This window comes from Pleurodeles waltl, chromosome 7, assembly GCF_031143425.1.
Source record: "Pleurodeles waltl isolate 20211129_DDA chromosome 7, aPleWal1.hap1.20221129, whole genome shotgun sequence".
Lineage (NCBI taxonomy): Eukaryota > Metazoa > Chordata > Amphibia > Caudata > Salamandridae > Pleurodeles > Pleurodeles waltl.
Window position 1 is genome coordinate 318,150,074 of NC_090446.1, and position 18,243 is coordinate 318,168,316.

Consider the following 18,243-nt stretch of genomic DNA (forward strand, 5'->3'; position numbering starts at 1 on the left):
GAACGCTGGGTGGAAGGAAATTTGTAGCTCCTCTCAGATTCCAGAACTTTCTGCCACAGAAATGTGAGGAACATGTGTTTTTTTAGCCAAATTTTGAGGTTTGCAAAGGATTCTGGGTAACAGAACCTGGTCCGAGCCCCGCAAGTCACTCCTCCTTGGATTCCCCTAGGTCTCTAGTTTTCAGAAATGCACAGGTTTGGTAGTTTTCCCTAGGTGCCGGCTGAGATAGAGGCCAAAATCTACAGGTAGGCACTTCGCAAAAAACACCTCTGTTTTCTCCCAAAATTTAGGATGTGTCCACGTTGCGCTTTGGGGTGTTTCCTGTCGCCGGCGCTAGGCCTACCCACGCAAGTGAAGTATCATTTTTATCGGGAGACTTGGGGGAACGCTGGGTGGAAGGAAATTTGTAGCTCCTCTCAGATTCCAGAACTTTCTGCCACAGAAATGTGAGGAACATGTGTTTTTTTAGCCAAATTTTGAGGTTTGCAAAGGATTCTGGGTAACAGAACCTGGTCCGAGCCCCGCAAGTCACCCCTCCTTGGATTCCCCTAGGTCTCTAGTTTTCAGAAATGCACAGGTTTGGTAGTTTTCCCTAGGTGCCGGCTGAGCTAGAGGCCAAAATCTACAGGTAGGCACTTCGCAAAAAACACCTCTGTTTTCTTCCAAAATTTAGGATGTGTCCACGTTGCGCTTTGGGGTGTTTCCTGTCGCTGCGCTAGGCCTACCCACGTAAGTGAGGTATCATTTTTATCAGGAGACTTGGGGGAACGCTGTGTGGAAGGAAATTTGTAGCTCCTCTCAGATTCCAGAACTTTCTGCCACAGAAATGTGAGGAACATGTGTTTTTTTAGCCAAATTTTGAGGTTTGCAAAGGATTCTGGGTAACAGAACCTGGTCCGAGCCCCGCAAGTCACCCCTCCTTGGATTCCCCTAGGTCTCTAGTTTTCAGAAATGCACAGGTTTGGTAGGTTTCCCTAGGTGCCGGCTGAGCTAGAGGCCAAAATCTACAGGTAGGCACTTTGCAAAAAACACCTCTGTTTTCTTCCAAAATTTAGGATGTGTCCACGTTGCGCTTTGGGGTGTTTCCTGTCGCCGGCGCTAGGCCTACCCACGCAAGTGAGGTATCATTTTTATCGGGAGACGGGGGGAACGCTGGATGGAAGGAAATTTGTAGCTCCTCTCAGATTCCAGAACTTTCTGCCACAAAAATGTGAGGAACATGTGTTTTTTTAGCCAACTTTTGAGGTTTGCAAAGGATTCTGGGTAACAGAACCTGGTCCGAGGCCCGCAAGTCACCCCTCCTTGGATTCCCCTAGGTCTCTAGTTTTCAGAAATGCACAGGTTTGGTAGGTTTCCCTAGGTGCCGGCTGAGCTAGAGGCCAAAATCTACAGGTAGGCACTTCGCAAAAAACACCTCTGTTTTCTTCCAAAATTTAGGATGTGTCCACGTTGCGCTTTGGGGTGTTTCCTGTCGCCGGCGCTAGGCCTACCCACGCAAGTGAGGTATCATTTTTATCGGGAGACTTGGGGGAACGCTGGGTGGAAGGAAATTTGTAGCTCCTCTCAGATTCCAGAACTTTCTGCCACAGAAATGTGAGGAACATGTGTTTTTTTAGCCAAATTTTGAGGTTTGCAAAGGATTCTGGGTAACAGAACCTGGTCCGAGCCCCGCAAGTCACCCCTCCTTGGATTCCCCTAGGTCTCTAGTTTTCAGAAATGCACAGGTTTGGTAGGTTTCCCTAGGTGCCGGCTGAGCTAGAGGCCAAAATCTACAGGTAGGCACTTCGCAAAAAACACCTCTGTTTTCTTCCAAAATTTAGGATGTGTCCACGTTGCGCTTTGGGGTGTTTCCTGTCGCCGGCGCTAGGCCTACCCACGCAAGTGAGGTATCATTTTTATCGGGAGACGGGGGGGAACGCTGGGTGGAAGGAAATTTGTAGCTCCTCTCAGATTCCAGAACTTTCTGCCACAAAAATGTGAGGAACATGGGTTTTTTTAGCCAACTTTTGAGGTTTGCAAAGGATTCTGGGTAACAGAACCTGGTCCGAACCCCGCAAGTCACCCCTCCTTGGATTCCCCTAGGTCTCTAGTTTTCAGAAATGCACAGGTTTGGTAGGTTTCCCTAGGTGCCGGCTGAGCTAGAGGCCAAAATCTACAGGTAGGCACTTCGCAAAAAACACCTCTGTTTTCTCCCAAATTTTGGATGTGTCCACGTTGCGCTTTGGGGTTTTTCCTGTCGCCGGCGCTAGGCCTACCCACGCAAGTGAGGTATCATTTTTATCGGGAGACTTGGGGGAACGCTGGGTGGAAGGAAATTTGTAGCTCCTCTCAGATTCCAGAACTTTCTGCCACAGAAATGTGAGGAACATGTGTTTTTTTAGCCAAAGTTTGAGGTTTGCAGAGGATTCTGGGTAACAGAACCTGGTCCGAGCCCCGCAAGTCACCCCTCCTTGGATTCCCCGAGGTCTCTAGCTTTCAGAAATGCACAGGTTTGGTAGGTTTCCCTAGGTGCCGGCTGAGCTAGAGGCCAAAATCTACAGGTAGGCACTTCGCAAAAAACACCTCTGTTTTCTCCCAAAATTTAGGATGTGTCCATGTTGCGCTTTGGGGTGTTTCCTGTCGCCGGCGCTAGGCCTACCCACGCAAGTGAGGTATCATTTTTATCAGGAGACTTGGGGGAACGCTGGGTGGAAGGAAATTTGTAGCTCCTCTCAGATTCCAGAACTTTCTGCCACAGAAATGTGAGGAACATGTGTTTTTTTAGCCAAATTTTGAGGTTTGCAAAGGATTCTGGGTAACAGAACCTGGTCCGAGCCCCGCAAGTCACTCCTCCTTGGATTCCCCTAGGTCTCTAGTTTTCAGAATTGCACAGGTTTGGTAGTTTTCCCTAGGTGCCGGCTGAGCTAGAGGCCAAAATCTACAGGTAGGCACTTCGCAAAAAACACCTCTGTTTTCTCCCAAAATTTAGGATGTGTCCACGTTGCGCTTTGGGTTGTTTCCTGTCGCCGGCGCTAGGCCTACCCACGCAAGTGAAGTATCATTTTTATCGGGAGACTTGGGGGAACGCTGGGTGGAAGGAAATTTGTAGCTCCTCTCAGATTCCAGAACTTTCTGCCACAGAAATGTGAGGAACATGTGTTTTTTTAGCCAAATTTTGAGGTTTGCAGAGGATTCTGGGTAACAGAACCTGGTCCGAGCCCCGCAAGTCACCCCTCCTTGGATTCCCCGAGGTCTCTAGCTTTCAGAAATGCACAGGTTTGGTAGGTTTCCCTAGGTGCCGGCTGAGCTAGAGGCCAAAATCTGCAGGTAGGCACTTCGCAAAAAACACCTCTGTTTTCTCCCAAAATTTAGGATGTGTCCACGTTGCGCTTTGGGGTGTTTCCTGTCGCCGGCGCTAGGCCTACCCACGCAAGTGAGGTATCATTTTTATCAGGAGACTTGGGGGAACGCTGGGTGGAAGGAAATTTGTAGCTCCTCTCAGATTCCAGAACTTTCTGCCACAGAAATGTGAGGAACATGTGTTTTTTTAGCCAAATTTTGAGGTTTGCAAAGGATTCTGGGTAACAGAACCTGGTCCGAGCCCCGCAAGTCACTCCTCCTTGGATTCCCCTAGGTCTCTAGTTTTCAGAAATGCACAGGTTTGGTAGTTTTCCCTAGGTGCCGGCTGAGCTAGAGGCCAAAATCTACAGGTAGGCACTTCGCAAAAAACACCTCTGTTTTCTCCCAAAATTTAGGATGTGTCCACGTTGCGCTTTGGGTTGTTTCCTGTCGCCGGCGCTAGGCCTACCCACGCAAGTGAAGTATCATTTTTATCGGGAGACTTGGGGGAACGCTGGGTGGAAGGAAATTTGTAGCTCCTCTCAGATTCCAGAACTTTCTGCCACAGAAATGTGAGGAACATGTGTTTTTTTAGCCAAATTTTGAGGTTTGCAAAGGATTCTGGGTAACAGAACCTGGTCCGAGCCCCGCAAGTCACCCCTCCTTGGATTCCCCTAGGTCTCTAGTTTTCAGAAATGCACAGGTTTGGTAGGTTTCCCTAGGTGCCGGCTGAGCTAGAGGCCAAAATCTACAGGTAGGCACTTCGCAAAAAACACCTCTGTTTTCTTCCAAAATTTAGGATGTGTCCACGTTGCGCTTTGGGGTGTTTCCTGTCGCCGGCGCTAGGCCTACCCACGCAAGTGAGGTATCATTTTTATCGGGAGACTTGGGGGAACGCTGGGTGGAAGGAAATTTGTAGCTCCTCTCAGATTCCAGAACTTTCTGCCACAGAAATGTGAGGAACATGTGTTTTTTTAGCCAAATTTTGAGGTTTGCAAAGGATTCTGGGTAACAGAACCTGGTCCGAGCCCCGCAAGTCACTCCTCCTTGGATTCCCCTAGGTCTCTAGTTTTCAGAAATGCACAGGTTTGGTAGTTTTCCCTAGGTGCCGGCTGAGATAGAGGCCAAAATCTACAGGTAGGCACTTCGCAAAAAAAACCTCTGTTTTCTCCCAAAATTTAGGATGTGTCCACGTTGCGCTTTGGGGTGTTTCCTGTCGCCGGCGCTAGGCCTACCCACGCAAGTGAAGTATCATTTTTATCGGGAGACTTGGGGGAACGCTGGGTGGAAGGAAATTTGTAGCTCCTCTCAGATTCCAGAACTTTCTGCCACAGAAATGTGAGGAACATGTGTTTTTTTAGCCAAATTTTGAGGTTTGCAAAGGATTCTGGGTAACAGAACCTGGTCCGAGCCCCGCAAGTCACCCCTCCTTGGATTCCCCTAGGTCTCTAGTTTTCAGAAATGCACAGGTTTGGTAGGTTTCCCTAGGTGCCGGCTGAGCTAGAGGCCAAAATCTACAGGTAGGCACTTCGCAAAAAACACCTCTGTTTTCTTCCAAAATTTAGGATGTGTCCACGTTGCGCTTTGGGGTGTTTCCTGTCGCTGCGCTAGGCCTACCCACGTAAGTGAGGTATCATTTTTATCAGGAGACTTGGGGGAACGCTGTGTGGAAGGAAATTTGTAGCTCCTCTCAGATTCCAGAACTTTCTGCCACAGAAATGTGAGGAACATGTGTTTTTTTAGCCAAATTTTGAGGTTTGCAAAGGATTCTGGGTAACAGAACCTGGTCCGAGCCCCGCAAGTCACCCCTCCTTGGATTCCCCTAGGTCTCTAGTTTTCAGAAATGCACAGGTTTGGTAGGTTTCCCTAGGTGCCGGCTGAGCTAGAGGCCAAAATCTACAGGTAGGCACTTTGCAAAAAACACCTCTGTTTTCTTCCAAAATTTAGGATGTGTCCACGTTGCGCTTTGGGGTGTTTCCTGTCGCCGGCGCTAGGCCTACCTACGCAAGTGAGGTATCATTTTTATCGGGAGACGGGGGGAACGCTGGATGGAAGGAAATTTGTAGCTCCTCTCAGATTCCAGAACTTTCTGCCACAAAAATGTGAGGAACATGTGTTTTTTTAGCCAACTTTTGAGGTTTGCAAAGGATTCTGGGTAACAGAACCTGGTCCGAGGCCCGCAAGTCACCCCTCCTTGGATTCCCCTAGGTCTCTAGTTTTCAGAAATGCACAGGTTTGGTAGGTTTCCCTAGGTGCCGGCTGAGCTAGAGGCCAAAATCTACAGGTAGGCACTTCGCAAAAAACACCTCTGTTTTCTTCCAAAATTTAGGATGTGTCCACGTTGCGCTTTGGGGTGTTTCCTGTCGCCGGCGCTAGGCCTACCCACGCAAGTGAGGTATCATTTTTATCGGGAGACTTGGGGGAACGCTGGGTGGAAGGAAATTTGTAGCTCCTCTCAGATTCCAGAACTTTCTGCCACAGAAATGTGAGGAACATGTGTTTTTTTAGCCAAATTTTGAGGTTTGCAAAGGATTCTGGGTAACAGAACCTGGTCCGAGCCCCGCAAGTCACCCCTCCTTGGATTCCCCTAGGTCTCTAGTTTTCAGAAATGCACAGGTTTGGTAGGTTTCCCTAGGTGCCGGCTGAGCTAGAGGCCAAAATCTACAGGTAGGCACTTCGCAAAAAACACCTCTGTTTTCTTCCAAAATTTAGGATGTGTCCACGTTGCGCTTTGGGGTGTTTCCTGTCGCCGGCGCTAGGCCTACCCACGCAAGTGAGGTATCATTTTTATCGGGAGACGGGGGGGAACGCTGGGTGGAAGGAAATTTGTAGCTCCTCTCAGATTCCAGAACTTTCTGCCACAAAAATGTGAGGAACATGGGTTTTTTTAGCCAACTTTTGAGGTTTGCAAAGGATTCTGGGTAACAGAACCTGGTCCGAACCCCGCAAGTCACCCCTCCTTGGATTCCCCTAGGTCTCTAGTTTTCAGAAATGCACAGGTTTGGTAGGTTTCCCTAGGTGCCGGCTGAGCTAGAGGCCAAAATCTACAGGTAGGCACTTCGCAAAAAACACCTCTGTTTTCTCCCAAATTTTGGATGTGTCCACGTTGCGCTTTGGGGTTTTTCCTGTCGCCGGCGCTAGGCCTACCCACGCAAGTGAGGTATCATTTTTATCGGGAGACTTGGGGGAACGCTGGGTGGAAGGAAATTTGTAGCTCCTCTCAGATTCCAGAACTTTCTGCCACAGAAATGTGAGGAACATGTGTTTTTTTAGCCAAAGTTTGAGGTTTGCAGAGGATTCTGGGTAACAGAACCTGGTCCGAGCCCCGCAAGTCACCCCTCCTTGGATTCCCCGAGGTCTCTAGCTTTCAGAAATGCACAGGTTTGGTAGGTTTCCCTAGGTGCCGGCTGAGCTAGAGGCCAAAATCTACAGGTAGGCACTTCGCAAAAAACACCTCTGTTTTCTCCCAAAATTTAGGATGTGTCCACGTTGCGCTTTGGGGTGTTTCCTGTCGCTGGCGCTAGGCCTACCCACGCAAGTGAGGTATCATTTTTATCAGGAGACTTGGGGGAACGCTGGGTGGAAGGAAATTTGTAGCTCCTCTCAGATTCCAGAACTTTCTGCCACAGAAATGTGAGGAACATGTGTTTTTTTAGCCAAATTTTGAGGTTTGCAAAGGATTCTGGGTAACAGAACCTGGTCCGAGCCCCGCAAGTCACTCCTCCTTGGATTCCCCTAGGTCTCTAGTTTTCAGAAATGCACAGGTTTGGTAGTTTTCCCTAGGTGCCGGCTGAGCTAGAGGCCAAAATCTACAGGTAGGCACTTCGCAAAAAACACCTCTGTTTTCTCCCAAAATTTAGGATGTGTCCACGTTGCGCTTTGGGTTGTTTCCTGTCGCCGGCGCTAGGCCTACCCACGCAAGTGAAGTATCATTTTTATCGGGAGACTTGGGGGAACGCTGGGTGGAAGGAAATTTGTAGCTCCTCTCAGATTCCAGAACTTTCTGCCACAGAAATGTGAGGAACATGTGTTTTTTTAGCCAAATTTTGAGGTTTGCAGAGGATTCTGGGTAACAGAACCTGGTCCGAGCCCCGCAAGTCACCCCTCCTTGGATTCCCCGAGGTCTCTAGCTTTCAGAAATGCACAGGTTTGGTAGGTTTCCCTAGGTGCCGGCTGAGCTAGAGGCCAAAATCTGCAGGTAGGCACTTCGCAAAAAACACCTCTGTTTTCTCCCAAAATTTAGGATGTGTCCACGTTGCGCTTTGGGTTGTTTCCTGTCGCCGGCGCTAGGCCTACCCACGCAAGTGAAGTATCATTTTTATCGGGAGACTTGGGGGAACGCTGGGTGGAAGGAAATTTGTAGCTCCTCTCAGATTCCAGAACTTTCTGCCACAGAAATGTGAGGAACATGTGTTTTTTTAGCCAAATTTTGAGGTTTGCAAAGGATTCTGGGTAACAGAACCTGGTCCGAGCCCCGCAAGTCACCCCTCCTTGGATTCCCCTAGGTCTCTAGTTTTCAGAAATGCAAAGGTTTGGTAGTTTTCCCTAGGTGCCGGCTGAGCTAGAGGCCAAAATCTACAGGTAGGCACTTCGCAAAAAACACCTCTGTTTTCTTCCAAAATTTAGGATGTGTCCACGTTGCGCTTTGGGGTGTTTCCTGTCGCGGCGCTAGGCCTACCCACGTAAGTGAGGTATCATTTTTATCGGGAGACTTGGGGGAACGCTGGGTGGAAGGAAATTTGTAGCTCCTCTCAGATTCCAGAACTTTCTGCCACAGAAATGTGAGGAACATGTGTTTTTTTAGCCAAATTTTGAGGTTTGCAAAGGATTCTGGGTAACAGAACCTGGTCCGAGCCCCGCAAGTCACCCCTCCTTGGATTCCCCTAGGTCTCTAGTTTTCAGAAATGCACAGGTTTGATAGGTTTCCCTAGGTGCCGGCTGAGCTAGAGGCCAAAACCTACAGGTAGGCACTTCGCAAAAAACACCTCTGTTTTCTTCCAAAATTTAGGATGTGTCCACGTTGCGCTTTGGGGTGTTTCCTGTCGCCGGCGCTAGGCCTACCCACGCAAGTGAAGTATCATTTTTATCGGGAGACTTGGGGGAACGCTGGGTGGAAGGAAATTTGTAGCTCCTCTCAGATTCCAGAACTTTCTGCCACAGAAATGTGAGGAACATGTGTTTTTTTAGCCAAATTTTGAGGTTTGCAAAGGATTCTGGGTAACAGAACCTGGTCCGAGCCCCGCAAGTCACCCCTCCTTGGATTCCCCTAGGTCTCTAGTTTTCAGAAATGCACAGGTTTGGTAGGTTTCCCTAGGTGCCGGCTGAGCTAGAGGCCAAAACCTACAGGTAGGCACTTCACAAAAAACACCTCTGTTTTCTCCCAAAATTTTGGATGTGTCCACGTTGCGCTTTGGGGTGTTTCCTGTCGCCGGCGCTAGGCCTACCCACGCAAGTGAGGTATCATTTTTATCGGGAGACTTGGGGGAACGCTGGGTGGAAGGAAATTTGTAGCTCCTCTCAGATTCCAGAACTTTCTGCCACAGAAATGTGAGGAACATGTGTTTTTTTAGCCAAATTTTGAGGTTTGCAAAGGATTCTGGGTAACAGAACCTGGTCCGAGCCCCGCAAGTTACCCCTCCTTGGATTCACTTAGGTCTCTAGTTTTCAGAAATGCACAGGTTTGGTAGGTTTCCCTAGGTGCCGGCTGAGCTAGAGGCCAAAATCTACAGGTAGGCACTTCGCAAAAAACACCTCTGTTTTCTCCCAAAATTTTGGATGCGTCCACGTTGCGCTTTGGGGTGTTTCCTGTCGCCGGCGCTAGGCCTACCCACGCAAGTGAGGTATCATATTTATCGGGAGACTTGGGGGAACGCTGGGTGGTAGGAAATTTGTAGCTCCTCTCAGATTCCAGAACTTTCTGCCACAGAAATGTGAGGAACATGTGTTTTTTTAGCCAAATTTTGAGGTTTGCAAAGGATTCTGGGTAACAGAACCTGGTCCGAGCCCCGCAAGTCACCCCTCCTTGGATTCCCCTAGGTCTCTAGTTTTCAGAAATGCACAGGTTTGGTAGGTTTCCCTAGGTGCCGGCTGAGCTAGAGGCCAAAATCTACAGGTAGGCACTTCGCAAAAAACACCTCTGTTTTCTTCCAAAATTTAGGATGTGTCCACGTTGCGCTTTGGGGTGTTTCCTGTCGCCGGCGCTAGGCCTACCCACGCAAGTGAGGTATCATTTTTATCGGGAGACTTGGGGGAACGCTGGGTGGAAGGAAATTTGTAGCTCCTCTCAGATTCCAGAACTTTCTGCCACAGAAATGTGAGGAACATGTGTTTTTTTAGCCAAATTTTGAGGTTTGCAAAGGATTCTGGGTAACAGAACCTGGTCCGAGCCCCGCAAGTCACCCCTCCTTGGATTCCCCTAGGTCTCTAGTTTTCAGAAATGCACAGGTTTGGTAGGTTTCTCTAGGTGCCGGCTGAGCTAGAGGCCAAAATCTACAGGTAGGCACTTCGCAAAAAACACCTCTGTTTTCTTCCAAAATTTAGGATGTGTCCACGTTGCGCTTTGGGGTGTTTCCTGTCGCCGGCGCTAGGCCTACCCACGCAAGTGAGGTATCATTTTTATCGGGAGACGGGGGGGAACGCTGGATGGAAGGAAATTTGTAGCTCCTCTCAGATTCCAGAACTTTCTGCCACAAAAATGTGAGGAACATGGGTTTTTTTAGCCAACTTTTAAGGTTTGCAAAGGATTCTGGGTAACAGAACCTGGTCCGAACCCCGCAAGTCACCCCTCCTTGGATTCCCCTAGGTCTCTAGTTTTCAGAAATGCACAGGTTTGGTAGGTTTCCCTAGGTGCCGGCTGAGCTAGAGGCCAAAATCTACAGGTAGGCACTTCGCAAAAAACACCTCTGTTTTCTCCCAAATTTTGGATGTGTCCACGTTGCGCTTTGGGGTTTTTCCTGTCGCCGGCGCTAGGCCTACCCACGCAAGTGAGGTATAATTTTTATCGGGAGACTTGGGGGAACGCTGGGTGGAAGGAAATTTGTAGCTCCTCTCAGATTCCAGAACTTTCTGCCACAGAAATGTGAGGAACATGTGTTTTTTTAGCCACAGTTTGAGGTTTGCAGAGGATTCTGGGTAACAGAACCTGGTCCAAGCCCCACAAGTCACCCCTCCTTGGATTCCCCGAGGTCTCTAGTTTTCAGAAATGCACAGGTTTGGTAGGTTTCCCTAGGTGCCGGCTGAGCTAGAGGCCAAAATCTACAGGTAGGCACTTCGCAAAAAACACCTCTGTTTTCTCCCAAAATTTAGGATGTGTCCACGTTGCGCTTTGGGGTGTTTCCTGTCGCCGGCGCTAGGCCTACCCACGCAAGTGAGGTATCATTTTTTATCGGGAGACTTGGGGGAACGCTGGGTGGAAGGAAATTTGTAGCTCCTCTCAGATTCCAGAACTTTCTGCCACAGAAATGTGAGGAACATGTGTTTTTTTAGCCAAATTTTGAGGTTTGCAAAGGATTCTGGGTAACAGAACCTGTTCCGAGCCCCGCAAGTCACTCCTCCTTGGATTCCCCTAGGTCTCTAGTTTTCAGAAATGCACAGGTTTGGTAGTTTTCCCTAGGTGCCGGCTGAGCTAGAGGCCAAAATCTACAGGTAGGCACTTCGCAAAAAACACCTCTGTTTTCTCCCAAAATTTAGGATGTGTCCACGTTGCGCTTTGGGTTGTTTCCTGTCGCCGGCGCTAGGCCTACCCACGCAAGTGAAGTATCATTTTTATCGGGAGACTTGGGGGAACGCTGGGTGGAAGGAAATTTGTAGCTCCTCTCAGATTCCAGAACTTTCTGCCACAGAAATGTGAGGAACATGTGTTTTTTTAGCCACAGTTTGAGGTTTGCAGAGGATTCTGGGTAACAGAACCTGGTCCGAACCCCGCAAGTCACCCCTCCTTGGATTCCCCTAGGTCTCTAGTTTTCAGAAATGCACAGGTTTGGTAGGTTTCCCTAGGTGCCGGCTGAGCTAGAGGCCAAAATCTACAGGTAGGCACTTCGCAAAAAACACCTCTGTTTTCTCCCAAATTTTGGATGTGTCCACGTTGCGCTTTGGGGTTTTTCCTGTCGCCGGCGCTAGGCCTACCCACGCAAGTGAGGTATCATTTTTATCGGGAGACTTGGGGGAACGCTGGGTGGAAGGAAATTTGTAGCTCCTCTCAGATTCCAGAACTTTCTGCCACAGAAATGTGAGGAACATGTGTTTTTTTAGCCACAGTTTGAGGTTTGCAGAGGATTCTGGGTAACAGAATCTGGTCCGAGCCCCACAAGTCACCCCTCCTTGGATTCCCCGAGGTCTCTAGTTTTCAGAAATGCACAGGTTTGGTAGGTTTCCCTAGGTGCCGGCTGAGCTAGAGGCCAAAATCTACAGGTAGGCACTTCGCAAAAAACACCTCTGTTTTCTCCCAAAATTTAGGATGTGTCCACGTTGCGCTTTGGGGTGTTTCCTGTCGCCGGCGCTAGGCCTACCCACGCAAGTGAGGTATCATTTTTTATCGGGAGACTTGGGGGAACGCTGGGTGGAAGGAAATTTGTAGCTCCTCTCAGATTCCAGAACTTTCTGCCACAGAAATGTGAGGAACATGTGTTTTTTTAGCCAAATTTTGAGGTTTGCAAAGGATTCTGGGTAACAGAACCTGGTCCGAGCCCCGCAAGTCACTCCTCCTTGGATTCCCCTAGGTCTCTAGTTTTCAGAAATGCACAGGTTTGGTAGTTTTCTCTAGGTGCCGGCTGAGCTAGAGGCCAAAATCTACAGGGAGGCACTTCGCAAAAAACACCTCTGTTTTCTCCCAAAATTTAGGATGTGTCCACGTTGCGCTTTGGGTTGTTTCCTGTCGCCGGCGCTAGGCCTACCCACGCAAGTGAAGTATCATTTTTATCGGGAGACTTGGGGGAACGCTGGGTGGAAGGAAATTTGTAGCTCCTCTCAGATTCCAGAACTTTCTGCCACAGAAATGTGAGGAACATGTGTTTTTTTAGCCAAATTTTGAGGTTTGCAAAGGATTCTGGGTAACAGAACCTGGTCCGAGCCCCGCAAGTCACCCCTCCTTGGATTCCCCTAGGTCTCTAGTTTTCAGAAATGCACAGGTTTGGTAGGTTTCCCTAGGTGCCGGCTGAGCTAGAGGCCAAAACCTACAGGTAGGCACTTCGCAAAAAACACCTCTGTTTTCTTCCAAAATTTAGGATGTGTCCACGTTGCGCTTTGGGGTGTTTCCTGTCGCCGGCGCTAGGCCTACCCACACAAGTGAAGTATCATTTTTATCGGGAGACTTGGGGGAACGCTGGGTGGAAGGAAATTTGTAGCTCCTCTCAGATTCCAGAACTTTCTGCCACAGAAATGTGAGGAACATGTGTTTTTTTAGCCAAATTTTGAGGTTTGCAAAGGATTCTGGGTAACAGAACCTGGTCCGAGCCCCGCAAGTCACCCCTCCTTGGATTCCCCTAGGTCTCTAGTTTTCAGAAATGCACAGGTTTGGTAGGTTTCCCTAGGTGCCGGCTGAGCTAGAGGCCAAAACCTACAGGTAGGCACTTCGCAAAAAACACCTCTGTTTTCTCCCAAAATTTTGGATGTGTCCACGTTGCGCTTTGGGGTGTTTCCTGTCGCCGGCGCTAGGCCTACCCACGCAAGTGAGGTATCATTTTTATCGGGAGACTTGGGGGAACGCTGGGTGGAAGGAAATTTGTAGCTCCTCTCAGATTCCAGAACTTTCTGCCACAGAAATGTGAGGAACATGTGTTTTTTTAGCCAAATTTTGAGGTTTGCAAAGGATTCTGGGTAACAGAACCTGGTCCGAGCCCCGCAAGTTACCCCTCCTTGGATTCACTTAGGTCTCTAGTTTTCAGAAATGCACAGGTTTGGTAGGTTTCCCTAGGTGCCGGCTGAGCTAGAGGCCAAAATCTACAGGTAGGCACTTCGCAAAAAACACCTCTGTTTTCTCCCAAAATTTTGGATGCGTCCACGTTGCGCTTTGGGGTGTTTCCTGTCGCCGGCGCTAGGCCTACCCACGCAAGTGAGGTATTATATTTATAGGGAGACTTGGGGGAATGCTGGGTGGTAGGAAATTTGTAGCTCCTCTCAGATTCCAGAACTTTCTGCCACAGAAATGTGAGGAACATGTGTTTTTTTAGCCAAATTTTGAGGTTTGCAAAGGATTCTGGGTAACAGAACCTGGTCCGAGCCCCGCAAGTCACCCCTCCTTGGATTCCCCTAGGTCTCTAGTTTTCAGAAATGCACAGGTTTGGTAGGTTTCTCTAGGTGCCGGCTGAGCTAGAGGCCAAAATCTACAGGTAGGCACTTCGAAAAAAACACCTCTGTTTTCTTCCAAAATTTAGGATGTGTCCACGTTGCGCTTTGGGGTGTTTCCTGTCGCCGGCGCTAGGCCTACCCACGCAAGTGAGGTATCATTTTTATCGGGAGACTTGGGGGAACGCTGGATGGAAGGAAATTTGTAGCTCCTCTCAGATTCCAGAACTTTCTGCCACAAAAATGTGAGGAACATGTGTTTTTTTAGCCAACTTTTGAGGTTTGCAAAGGATTCTGGGTAACAGAACCTGGTCCGAGCCCCGCAAGTCACCCCTCCTTGGATTCCCCTAGGTCTCTAGTTTTCAGAAATGCACAGGTTTGGTAGGTTTCCCTAGGTGCCGGCTGAGCTAGAGGCCAAAATCTACAGGTAGGCACTTTGCAAAAAACACCTCTGTTTTCTCCCAAAATTTTGGATGTGTCCACGTTGCGCTTTGGGGTGTTTCCTGTCACCGGCGCTAGGCCTACCCACGCAAGTGAGGTATCATATTTATCGGGAGATTTGGGGGAACGCTGGGTGGAAGGAAATTTGTAGCTCCTCTCAGATTCCAGAACTTTCTGCCACAGAAATGTGAGGAACATGTGTTTTTTTAGCCAAATTTTGAGGTTTGCAAAGGATTCTGGGTAACAGAACCTGGTCCGAGCCCCGCAAGTCACCCCTCCTTGGATTCCCCTAGGTCTCTAGTTTTCAGAAATGCACAGGTTTGGTAGGTTTCCCTAGGTGCCGGCTGAGCTAGAGGCCAAAATCTACAGGTAGGCACTTCGCAAAAAACACCTCTGTTTTCTTCCAAAATTTAGGATGTGTCCACGTTGCGCTTTGGGGTGTTTCCTGTCGCCGGCGCTAGGCCTACCCACGCAAGTGAGGTATCATTTTTATCGGGAGACTTGGGGGAACGCTGGATAGAAGGAAATTTGTAGCTCCTCTCAGATTCCAGAACTTTCTGCCACAAAAATGTGAGGAACATGGGTTTTTTTAGCCAACTTTTGAGGTTTGCAAAGGATTCTGGGTAACAGAACCTGGTCCGAGCCCCGCAAGTCACCCCTCCTTGGATTCCCCTAGGTCTCTAGTTTTCAGAAATGCACAGGTTTGGTAGGTTTCCCTAGGTGCCGGCTGAGCTAGAGGCCAAAATCTACAGGTAGGCACTTCGCAAAAAACACCTCTGTTTTCTCCCAAAATTTTGGATGTGTCCACGTTGCGCTTTGGGGTGTTTCCTGTCGCCGGCGCTAGGCCTACCCATGCAAGTGAGGTATCATTTTTATCGGGAGACTTGGGGGAACGCTGGGTGGAAGGAAATTTGTAGCTACTCTCAGATTCCAGAACTTTCTGCCACAGAAATGTGAGGAACATGTGTTTTTTTAGCCAAATTTTGAGGTTTGCAAAGGATTCTGGGTAACAGAACCTGTTCCGAGCCCCGCAAGTCACCCCTCCTTGGATTCCCCTAGGTCTCTAGTTTTCACAAATGCACAGGTTTGGTAGGTTTCCCTAGGTGCCGGCTGAGCTAGAGGCCAAAATCTACAGGTAGGCACTTCGCAAAAAACACCTCTGTTTTCTTCCAAAATTAAGGATGTGTCCACGTTGCGCTTTGGGGTGTTTCCTGTCGCCGGCGCTAGGCCTACCCACGCAAGTGAGGTATCATTTTTATCGGGAGACGGGGGGAACGCTGGATGGAAGGAAATTTGTAGCTCCTCTCAGATTCCAGAACTTTCTGCCACAAAAATGTGAGGAACATGTGTTTTTTTAGCCAACTTTTGAGGTTTGCTAAGGATTCTGGGTAACAGAACCTGGTCCGAGCCCCGCAAGTCACCCCTCCTTGGATTCCCCTAGGTCTCTAAATTTCAGAAATGCACAGGTTTGGTAGGTTTCCCTAGGTGCCGGCGGAGCTAGAGGCCAAAATCTACAGGTAGGCACTTCGCAAAAAACTCCTCTGTTTTCTCCCAAAATTTTGGATGTGTCCACGTTGCGCTTTGGGGTGTTTCCTGTCGCCGGCGCTAGGCCTACCCACGCAAGTGAGGTATCATTTTTATCGGGAGACTTGGGGGAACGCTGGGTGGAAGGAAATTTGTAGCTCCTCTCAGATTCCAGAACTTTCTGCCACAGAAATGTGAGGAACATGTGTTTTTTTTTGCCAAATTGTGAGGTTTGCAAAGGATTTTGGGTAACAAAACCTGGTCCGAGCCCCGCAAGTCACCCCTCCTTGGATTCCCCTAGGTCTCTAGTTTTCAGAAATGCACAGGTTTGGTAGGTTTCCCTAGGTGCCGGCTGAGCTAAAGGCCAAAATCTACAGGTAGGCACTTCGCAAAAAACACCTCTGTTTTCTTCCAAAATTTAGGATGTGTCCACGTTGCGCTTTGGGGTGTTTCCTGTCGCCGGCGCTAGGCCTACCCACGCAAGTGAGGTATCATTTTTATCGGGAGACAGGGGAACGCTGGATGGAAGGAAATTTGTAGCTCCTCTCAGATTCCAGAACTTTCCGCCACAAAAATGTGAGGAACATGTGTTTTTTTAGCCAACTTTTGAGGTTTGCAAAGGATTCTGGGTAACAGAACCTGGTCCGAGCCCCGCAAGTCACCCCTCCTTGGATTCCCCTAGGTCTCTAGTTTTCAGAAATGCACAGGTTTGGTAGGTTTCCCTAGGTGCCGGCTGAGCTAGAGGCCAAAATCTACAGGTAGGCACTTCGCAAAAAACACCTCTGTTTTCTCCCAAAATTTTGGATTTGTCCACGTTGCGCTTTGGGTTTTTTACTGTCGCCGGCGCTAGGCCTACCCACGCAAGTGAGGTATCATTTTTATCGGGAGACTTGGGGGAACGCTGGGTGGAAGGAAATTTGTAGCTCCTCTCAGATTCCAGAACTTTCTGCCACAGAAATGTGAGGAACATGTGTTTTTTTAGCCAAAGTTTGAGGTTTGCAAAGGATTCTGGGTAACAGAACCTGGTCCGAGCCCCGCAAGTCACTCCTCCTTGGATTCCCCTAGGTCTCTAGTTTTCAGAAATGCACAGGTTTGGTAGTTTTCCCTAGGTGCCGGCTGAGCTAGAGGCCAAAATCTACAGGTAGGCACTTCGCAAAAAACACCTCTGTTTTCTTCCAAAATTTAGGATGTGTCCACGTTGCGCTTTGGGGTGTTTCCTGTCGCCGGCGCTAGGCCTACCCACGCAAGTGAGGTATCATTTTTATCGGGAGACGGGGGGGGAACGCTAGATGGAAGGAAATTTGTAGCTCCTCTCAGATTCCAGAACTTTCTGCCACAAAAATGTGAGGAACATGTGTTTTTTTAGCCAACTTTTGAGGTTTGCAAAGGATTCTGGGTAACAGAACCTGGTCCGAGCCCCGCAAGTCACCCCTCCTTGGATTCCCCTAGGTCTCTAGTTTTCAGAAATGCACAGGTTTGGTAGGTTTCCCTAGGTGCCGGCTGAGTTAGAGGCCAAAATCTACAGGTAGGCACTTCGCAAAAAACACCTCTGTTTTCTCCCAAAATTTTGGATGTGTCCACGTTGCGCTTTGGGGTTTTTCCTGTCGCCGGCGCTAGGCCTACCCACGCAAGTGAGGTATCATTTTTATCGGGAGACTTGGGGGAACGCTGGGTGGAAGGAAATTTGTAGCTCCTCTCAGATTCCAGAACTTTCTGCCACAGAAATGTGAGGAACATGTGTTTTTTTAGCCAAATTTTGAGGTTTGCAAAGGATTCTGGGTAACAGAACCTGTTCCGAGCCCCGCAAGTCACCCCTCCTTGGATTCCCCTAGGTCTCTAGTTTTCACAAATGCACAGGTTTGGTAGGTTTCCCTAGGTGCCGGCTGAGCTAGAGGCCAAAATCTACAGGTAGGCACTTCGCAAAAAACACCTCTGTTTTCTTCCAAAATTAAGGATGTGTCCACGTTGCGCTTTGGGGTGTTTCCTGTCGCCGGCGCTAGGCCTACCCACGCAAGTGAGGTATCATTTTTATCGGGAGACGGGGGGAACGCTGGATGGAAGGAAATTTGTAGCTCCTCTCAGATTCCAGAACTTTCTGCCACAAAAATGTGAGGAACATGTGTTTTTTTAGCCACCTTTTGAGGTTTGCTAAGGATTCTGGGTAACAGAACCTGGTCCGAGCCCCGCAAGTCACCCCTCCTTTGATTCCCCTAGGTCTCTAAATTTCAGAAATGCACAGGTTTGGTAGGTTTCCCTAGGTGCCGGCTGAGCTAGAGGCCAAAATCTACAGGTAGGCACTTCGCAAAAAACTCCTCTGTTTTCTCCCAAAATTTTGGATGTGTCCACGTTGCGCTTTGGGGTGTTTCCTGTCGCCGGCGCTAGGCCTACCCACGCAAGTGAGGTATCATTTTTATCGGGAGACTTGGGGGAACGCTGGGTGGAAGGAAATTTGTAGCTCCTCTCAGATTCCAGAACTTTCTGCCACAGAAATGTGAGGAACATGTGTTTTTTTTTGCCAAATTGTGAGGTTTGCAAAGGATTCTGGGTAACAAAACCTGGTCCGAGCCCCGCAAGTCACCCCTCCTTGGATTCCCCTAGGTCTCTAGTTTTCAGAAATGCACAGGTTTGGTAGGTTTCCCTAGGTGCCGGCTGAGCTAGAGGCCAAAATCTACAGGTAGG